This window comes from Lampetra fluviatilis, chromosome 60 (genome assembly GCF_964198595.1).
Source record: "Lampetra fluviatilis chromosome 60, kcLamFluv1.1, whole genome shotgun sequence".
Lineage (NCBI taxonomy): Eukaryota > Metazoa > Chordata > Hyperoartia > Petromyzontiformes > Petromyzontidae > Lampetra > Lampetra fluviatilis.
In genome coordinates this window covers 879082-888428 of record NC_136334.1, presented here as the reverse complement: position 1 = coordinate 888428, position 9347 = coordinate 879082, and the positions used below count along the sequence as shown (strand labels likewise).

The 9347-nt window shown below is 49.0% G+C and overlaps 1 non-coding gene across 1 annotated transcript; it reads right to left on the bottom strand.

Moving 5' to 3' along the window:
- Window positions 1-4836: 4836 nt before the first annotated feature.
- Window positions 4837-4918, bottom strand: TRNAS-GCU (transfer RNA serine (anticodon GCU)). Its single transcript has one exon. It is a non-coding gene; the product is annotated as a tRNA-Ser (tRNA).
- Between the last annotated feature and the right edge of the window lie 4429 nt (window positions 4919-9347).

Here is a 9347-nt window from a genome sequence, read left to right as displayed (position 1 = left end):
CCTCGGTTTAAAAAAAAAAACATCTGGCAGTTTACCAGCATTGGTTCGACCAAAGTCTGCCCTCTGCTTGATGAGACACAGAACGTTGAAGCCGGTCAGAACTTTACTTTCATTTAAACCAATTTTTTTAAATTGCGCACTCCCAGAGGGCCGTGTGGCTTGATGGGATGCGTAAAACAAATGTTGTATTGTTTCCATGGAGGGATGTGAAGAAGGCGTATTGTCTGCTTATTTTGTTTCGCAAACCCCTTTCGCCAGCAGGCCGTGAAATACACACTGCTTCAGGGCCTCCTGCTGACTTCAGCATCACTGGCAGTGTCTCTGGCGCCGCCCGATCGACTGATAGCAGCTGCTCAGTCTGGCATTGCACGGGGGCGTTCCTCCGATTCTGGTGAGTATCAACGAGCCCGCATACGACGCCCTTTGCCCGGAGACTGGGGCAGGGAGTTGTACGAGAAATAGCGGGGAAGCTTAACTTCACGTCGGGCGATTGTCAAGGACGTGTGTTCGGAGGCCCCCTTTGTAATTGTCCATGGGTGTATAATAATATGGATACATTTGACACGTGGTCTGCAGCAGTTATCGTGATCTTATTATACTTTCTCGGCCGGGAAACATGCGTTTGGAGCATTTGGCTGCTGTAAATTTCCAAGTGATAAATTATATCACGTGTGTGGCCAGGTTGCTTCTGAAAAAGAGCTATATAGCTCAGTTGGCGTCACCTGGTTTCACAGGAGTTGGGGTCACAATGCTGCGGTGAGTGATCCCAATTAAGTAATTTGCAGACATTTATTTCAGCATCGGGATGGTTGGGAAGAAACCTGTGCAGAACACGGGAGCAACTTACAAACGCCACACAGTGTCCGAGTCGGGAATCGAACCCAGGGCCTCATTGATGTGAGCCATAGGTGTGTCACGCTGCCATGGTGTGTTTCCCTTACCTGTGATTGGCTCCTACCTCAGCCCAAAACCAGGTTTGTGTTACTGCGACGATTATTTTTGTATGGACCGCCCACGTCTTTTAAACACAAGACTAAGACGCCCCGTATAGCCTAACATACTTTTGGGGCAAGTGCTGTTAGCGAGTGGCACCTATGAAGGCCGCGACCTATGAAGGCCAGTACCAGTTTCCTTCGTGGCGATGTTTACACACCACACCAGGTGCTCATTTGAGACTGAGTCAACCTACGGGACGCCCAGGAATGGTTTAGATAATCGTCACTGGTGATGGCCATGAGCTGGAATCGAACTCGGTTCGCCGGGTTCGCAGTACATCGCGCTAACCGAAGCACTACCGCTCCCGACACCAAAGGTCCCCTGTATAGCTTGAGCAGACTGTTGGTGCAAGTGCTGTTAGCGAGGAGCACCTAAGAAGGCCTGCACTGTGGCACACGAGGGGGCGGTGTGGCCAACACCACGCCCAGTTTCCGTTATCTCCCCATTGGAGATGTTTACAGACCGCACCAGGTACTCATTTGAGGCTGAGTCGACATAGGGGACGCCCGGGACCGGTTTAGATAATCGTCACTGGTGTTGGCCGTGTGTTGGAATCGCAACTCGAGTCGTCGGGTTCGTAGCACAGCGCGCCAACCGCTGCACCATCACTCCCCACACACAACAAAGACTATGATCCCCCGTATAGCCTGAACACACTCGCACACTCACAACTATAGATGTGTATTGAAACAAGCATGCCTGCGCACTCACAAGCAATACACATATACCATTTATTTGACTCACCATATATTCACCGGTCACCCGACCCTGACCAATTACTCACCAGACAGACTCACCACTGAACAAAGGCTCACCGTTCAACTGACCCCACTCACCCGATCCTCACCAGACAATCACCATTGAATTTACATGACTCACCGTGCATTCACCGCTCATATAACCCTCACCACTCACGTGATGCCTCAGAGACATTCATCACTCGGCAGGCACTCCATAGCTAACCGGACACTCACCAGACAAACTCACCACTCATCAGACTCTCACATTCTCCACGTATGGTGAGTTTATCACATGTGGTGCACACGGGAGAGACAACGATGTTGATTTTGATCACTCATTTCTCAATTTTAGGTTGTTTACTGCTGGCAAGTGACATTGGAAAACATGGCTCAGAAAATAACCCCACGAAGTCCTCTTCTCCATTGCCCCTCAGTCAACATCTACCGGAAGGCCACGAGAAACGCTCAACAGAGTCCATCGGCCAAGGTTTCCTCGGTGACCAGAAGCAGACTTCATCGGAAGCCATCCGACAAGAATCACCGGGAAATGGCAAAGCGCCACTTCTGGGGTTAGAGAGCAACGATCCACTGAATGTATCGGCCGACAAACCCAAAAATGTACCCACTGCCTATCAGCCACGGTTAGTGGGCCGTTTGGGCCGCGATGACGAGCAACGGTCACCTGGGGCCAGGTGCCGGATTTGTCGAGGCGGCGGAAGACCTGGCTCGAGACGCGTGAGAAGGAAGAGCGGCAATGCTGTTGGGAATGGGAAAGGGCAAGAGAATGTGGGTAATAATGGACAGACACATTCAAGTCCGAATTCAAAAACCAATTCAAGTCCGAATTCAACAACCAACGACCAGTGGTGGAGCACAGCGGGCGAAGGTTGGACCCTGTCAGGTGAGTAACATTACCAAAGTTTCGACGCAGGTGCTCTCAGTCTGCCCATGTGTAGGTTTCTCTGTCTGCCTGTAACGCCTCAGGATGATGGCCCAATAAACATGACACTGTGGTACGAAGTTGCGTTGCTCTTCGGGAGTTACCCGAGTGGAGGGCGGCCACATTGATCAAAGGTTTGCTCATACAATTGCACATTTTAAAAAAACAGTGATTAAAAGAGACTCGTACAAACATACCAAAAATATTTTGCCATGACCACTACCGATCTCTTCCGTACATATAATACTTGTGAGGACAGGCACATGATGATAAGTCTAGGTTTCGACCCACCTAGTCAGTGTACTCGCGTGCATTTTGCACGCCGGCTAAAACAGTCATGGCGCCACATTTTTTCCTCGATCAGAACGTAGCGATGTAGATGAGACCCACATTGAGAGTCATGATCTCCATTGCTGGGGGGAGAGACGTGGGAAGATGTTATTATTCCAAGAATCGAAGTAATGAATTATTTCCAACATTCGCAAGGGAGTAATTAGAAATGTGAGGATCTCGATGTTGCAATTGAAACGGGCGCTTTAATACCCTGGACAACTATGAGCACCTGACATGTCACCTCAACCATTCTGGTTGCCCTGCTGGAGGCAGCTGTCCCGATGCAGCAAGCACCGGCCTTGCGCATGCACATTAGCTTGCAAGTAAGGGCGATGTTACAAAGTATTTTTTTCCCAATTAAATGATTTTGATTATTCAAAGCCAGGTTCTCAGCGGTGCTAGCTCAGCACTCTGACATCTGAACGCCATGACCACCTCAATTTAATGGTTTGTTAACCCTTTGGCATTTGGATGACGTACGTGTACATAATCAGTTTTCCTTTCTATTCGAAAGAAAAACTTTATCGTTTCTTCTTCTGACTTGAAGACGAACCAAAGCTCCTACAAGGCCATGAGGGACTCTCGATTAGACTCTCCATTTCCGGTGCTAATTATGGGGAGGACGGCTGCGGATAATTAAAAATCGCAGATAATCCAAAAACATAAGCATTTTCTGCGGATCTCTATGCCAAAAATCACTATAGGTATAAATTATATTTAAGTTAAGAAAATGTTATTTGCTAATGAACAAAACAAACATTTGTAGTATATAATGTATTGATCTTGTTGTGTTACAAAAGTCCATACAAAAACGCATTCACTTAAAGAGGTTTGAAAAATCCTGATTTAAAGTAAAACAAACACAACGCTTCTGTTTCTTTGCCATCGCACAGTTTCGTAAATTAAAGCCCACAAGATAAATGATCGGATAACTGGGGAAGGACAACTAAACACAAAAAGCAGTGTCCCCACCGCTACTGAAAGTCACAGTGTCTATAAACGTCCTCTTCAATCGCAAGAGTGCTTTGAAGCAGACTTCACGAACTCACCAACCAACTCCATAGACCAGACAGACCATTCGTCTCTATACAGAAACTGCCTCATTGCAGAGTTGGCTGAACACTACGCGGCTGCGATGCTAGGCTGAGGCAAGGCTCAAAGACAAACGTCGGGCCCCCAAGTCTCTGAAGGCCGCCCCGCCAGATTCATATGGTGAAGAAATTCTATCAGATCCTAATTATAATTATTTTCAACTGATTATTCTAAGAAGATTCTTTTAAAAAATAACCCCTAAAAACAAAGTTTTTCCTAAAAAGTGTAAAGTTATGGAAAACATTTTTACGAAAATCAATTGTCACGCACAACGAGTCTGTGTGCAAAATGTCAGCTCGATTGGATCACGGGAAATGGGTTAAAAAACGACCGAAAGATTTGCACGGTCGTAAGCGCGCAAGCAAGCAAACAAGTGAACTTAATATAAAGGATTTAAAATATGAACCCGTAAAAACTAAATTTTTCACTATAAATCCTTTATATGCGTGGCTGCTAGAGTCCTCTCGTCCTCTGGCTTGAGATGGCTGCCACCTATGGGTCAGATGATTGCCTGCCACCATTAAGCAATTGGTAATTACATATAATTTTTTTTTCCTAAAAGTGTCAAATTTTTGAAACATTTTTTCACGAAAATTAATTGTCACGCACAACGAGTCTGTGTGCAAAATGTCAGCTCGATTGGATCACGGGAAGTGGGTAAAAAAACGACCGAAAGATTTGCACGGTCGTAAGCGCGCAAGCAAGCGAACTTAATATAAAGGATTTAAAATATCGCGACGAAGGTGGGATTCGAACCCACGCGTGCAGAGCACAATGGATTAGCAGTCCATCGCCTTAACCACTCGGCCACCTCGTCTCACGCACTCACACACGCAAGCACATACAACCAGAACCAGGATGAAGACTTGCACGCACATACATACAAACAGACCCCCCCCCCACACACACACACACACAGTCATACCATTATTTTTTTCTAAAAAGTGTAAAATTTTGGAAAAAAAATTTCACGAAAATTAATTGTCACGCACAACGAGTCTGTGTGGAAAATGTCAGCTCGATTGGATCACGGGAAGTTTGTTAAAAAACGACCGAACGATGTGCACGGTCGTAAGCAAGCAAGCAAGCACGCAAGCACGCAAGCAAGCAAGCAAGCGAACTTAATATAAAAGATTTAAAAATAACTTCGATTGTAATTAATTTGTTAAAACACGCTTACTTTTTCACACAACTGGTCTTAAGTTTATGTAGCACGTCCAACACATGTAAAGTGTTTTGTGGTCATGTGACGTACCAAATTAATTGTTGTTTTGTTCGTTTGGTACATCGCGTCGTCGTTCGTGCAAAATTGCATCTGTCGCAGTCGCCGAGGAACCGCAGACACGTGGGAGGGCAGCAGCCAGGTGGTGAGGAGCCGGCATTACCAACAGTTGCCCAAAGCTCTCCAGTCCCCTACATATTAAGTCGTTATCGGCCAACAAATGAGTGTTTGCACGTGGGCAGGAAACCGGAGCGCCCTGTACAGATGGAACAGAGGGAGATTAGTCCACATGTTTGTTGCACAGCTTTTATCCTCGCAAAGCCAGGGCATGGCATCTCCCTGACGCCCACGGGAAGGGAGTTTTGCAACTTATCTGTGTGATCCACCAACCCTCGCTGCTGCCTCCACGGCACTGGCACAGGGCAGCCATGTGCAGCAGAAGCAGTGTAGCCACCGCCGCCGCCGCCGCCGCCCGGCAATGACCCTGCCGCCGTTACCACTACTCTGCCGATCATAACGCCATCCACACCTCCGATTACCACGGTTGTCTACGTATGGGGCGAAAGAAGTTCTATATACACACATAGACGGCGTGGTTACTGCAAGAGGAGAGCACTCAACAACTCTGTGATTTGGTGGAAGTAATGGAGAGATGGGAAGCTGTGACGTTGTCAGTAGCATTGCCCGTGGTGACTTCGTGAACATCTTACCCTGGTGTGCGATATGTCGATCATAACACCATCCACACCTCTGATGAGCACGGTTGGCTATGTACGGTGCGAAAAAGGTTCAACGTACGCGCGTCCAGCCCTAACAACGCGACCGTCTGCTCCATTTCATCTTTCTCAGATTGCTTGATTCCCGTTGGACTCCAGTCGGGGTTTATTCCAGATTCGGCCTTCACGGCCACTTCAGAAAATTCGGCAGCAGGGCTCGGGGCGACTTCGGCGAGGCTGAACAACGCTGCGGGGAGCTGGAGTCCCCGGCGCGACCGGACCGGCGAGTACCTCCAGGTCGACCTTGGCGTGTCATTTCCCATCAGCGGCTTGGTCCTGCAGGGTGCGCCCAGTAACAACACGTGGGTCACGGATTTCCAGGTGGTTGTCCTGAGGGCAGATGGAAAAGAATGGAAGCCTCTTGACGCCAAAGGTGAAAATCAGGTAATGGGCAGATGGTGCTGCTTACCGATGAGAGGGGCGAGAATGAACGGCGTTGTCAGAATATGCCTGCAATATTTTGTTTCGTGCAATCGTTATGCCGATTGTGCGATTGGTGTCGTGGCACGAGACTAAGAATCCATTTCAGAATCAGAATATTTTAGGCTGGAGGAATCCGATGAGCCATGAGGCTCTTCTTCACCTCGCATGGCAGTGCAACAACCCTTTGTGTTCCAGAATGGCCCATGGGATGTGGATACCGCAGAGCTACCGCTGAGATAACTTCACTTGACCTCTGGTTTGCACAGCGCAGGGCGATCAATCCATCAAACTATATTTTACGTGCTAATATCGCATCAGTGCACATTCCAGTAGAACATGAATGGTACAGGAGCGGCACGTTCCCTCCAACCCATGCTGATATATCATTCTCAAGATCTAGATTTTAAATTTCGATTTAAAGCTTTCGTGACTGCAGGGATTCATCTTCTTGGTTCTTTCGGTAAAGTCACGTAGAAGGGAAATAATAAAATAATAAAAATGAAACATAAAATACAATTCTCACGACGTTTCGGCCACAACGCAAGCAGCCGTCCTCAGGTGAAGAACAGGTCTGTCGGAAAGACAGCGTCCGACAGACCTGTTCTTCACCTGAGGACGGCTGCTTGTGTTGTGGCCGAAACGTCGTGAGAATTGTATTTTATTATGTTTTATTTTGATTATTTGATTATTTCCCTTCTACGTGACTTTACCGAAAGAACCAAGAAGATCTAGATTTAAGTCAAATGAAGTATCCTCAATTTGAACAAACAAAGTAGGGCACCAAAGGGAATGAGTTTTTTGCAGTCATTGGTGACAGTGCTCAGACCATCAACTCACTGCACTTGAGAACCCGGTTTAATCATAGACGGCTGCCATGATGTGTGAGGACTTAATGTACAATGCTGTCGGCCTTGTCCAGATCATGAGCTCAAAAGAGCTGTACTGTGTGGCAGAGGTCGCAATCGGGTACCCGTACCCTACCCGATACCCGGCTACCCGTACCCGGCCGGGTACGGGTACCCGTTTACGACCCTGGTGCGGCCGGGTACGGGTACGGGTAAGGAATCAAAACCCGTTTGCGACCTCTGCCGTGTGGTCATGTTATTTTTCATTATTTATCATTTAGACCACCAACTAAGAGAGAGGATACCTTGCCGCATTGTTATTTCTCTTTCTATTCCAGCCCGCACGCATCTCACAGTCGTGATGAAGGTTCCTCATTGTTGACACAGCGTGTTGGATTGCAATGACAAGCGGAGACTGACAAAGCATTTTCCTGCCGTGATATCATTGTCCCCACTGCCTCCCACGCCTGTAGGTTTTTGCCGGGAATGTTGACGGAACGACGGAGCGGAGTCTGCTCTTCAACACGACCGTGCCGGCCTCCGGCATACGAGTCGTGCCAGTGGCGTGGCACGGTCGGATTTCCCTGCGGCTGGAACTTCTCGCGTGCTTAAAGGCGCTGAAAACACCCGAGATAGATTATGATCCGACGAGCGTGAACGGCAAGGTCAAAATTACCGTTGCCAACTTGCCGGGTGGTCCCGTCTGTTTCCGATGGGACATGGGAAATGGAGAAAACCTGATCCTAGGGCCCATGTTTTGCAAGGACGGTTGCCCGTCGTGTCAATATGAAACACTGCACTACAAGTCCGGCTCTTTCCAGTTCACCTACAAGCAAATGCGGATGTTCACAGCCACGGTGAACGCGACCAACGTAATATCCAGTGCCAGCCAGAGCATGAACGTGACCGTGAACAAATTCGGCTGCAAGCTCGGCGCAGTGACCATTCAGGACGACGCAAAGGCTGCGGAGGCGCCCAAAGTCGTGCGCATCACGGACGGCCTCAGCCTGCCAGTGGACGTGCAAAGGAGTTGTGTGGTGTCGGGCATGCGCATGAGTCTCAAGTGGACGGCGAAGCAGATCAATGACACCCGGTCCTACTCTGGGAATTCCAACACGCTCACCATCGTGTTCGCGCCCAACCAGTTCCCTCTGGGCTCTTACCGGCTGGCGGTCACCGCCACCATTTCCCTCGCCGGTATCCAGAGCGTGAGCGAGCCCGTTTTCCTCAGGTTCGAGGAGCCTCTGCTGGATGTCCAGCTGTCTGGAGGCCACTACAGGTTGGTGGGCGAGGGGAGAAACGTCCTGGTGGAGGCGGTGTCAAGTTCAGGAGATGCCGCAGCCGTGAGCGGCGTCGCCTATGACTGGTCCTGCAAGACGAACGCCACGCTCGAATTCGCCGTGGCCAACGCCTCGGCCTGCGTCGGGGCGCAGGTCGTTGGGCGCAGAGTCTTTCGGCTGCCGGGTGCCTCCATCGTGGCGAGCTCCGTATTCTACGTGCGTCTAATGGCGTCATCGGGCAGCAGAGTGGTGACGTCCGAGCAGACGATTAATGTGACCAAAGGGACGCCTCTGGAGATCAGCATCAGGTGACTAGGCGGGGGGGGGGGGACGCGCTCTCACGCACTTCACGCACTCGACACAGTGCCGCGACGCGACGATGATCCAACGACAAATCAATCGATGTCTGAAGAAGGATACTTTGCCTGAAACGTCGGCCGACTATATATGTTTAACCCCTTGGCTACCATCTGTTGTGAGTGAGTCCCAATTATGGATGTGGTTGAGGGTGTTTAGATTTGTGCTCAATGCGATGTGACTTTATGTATGAGTTTATTAAGTGAGTTTATTTTACATTGAAATACAAAGGCGGAAGAATTCTTCCACTGTGCTGTTGATGTTCAGTGCGCTGGACTTGCAATCCAGAGGGCGCCGGTTCGATTCCATCTCCTGGCGCTGTAAATTAAATGACGTTACAAGG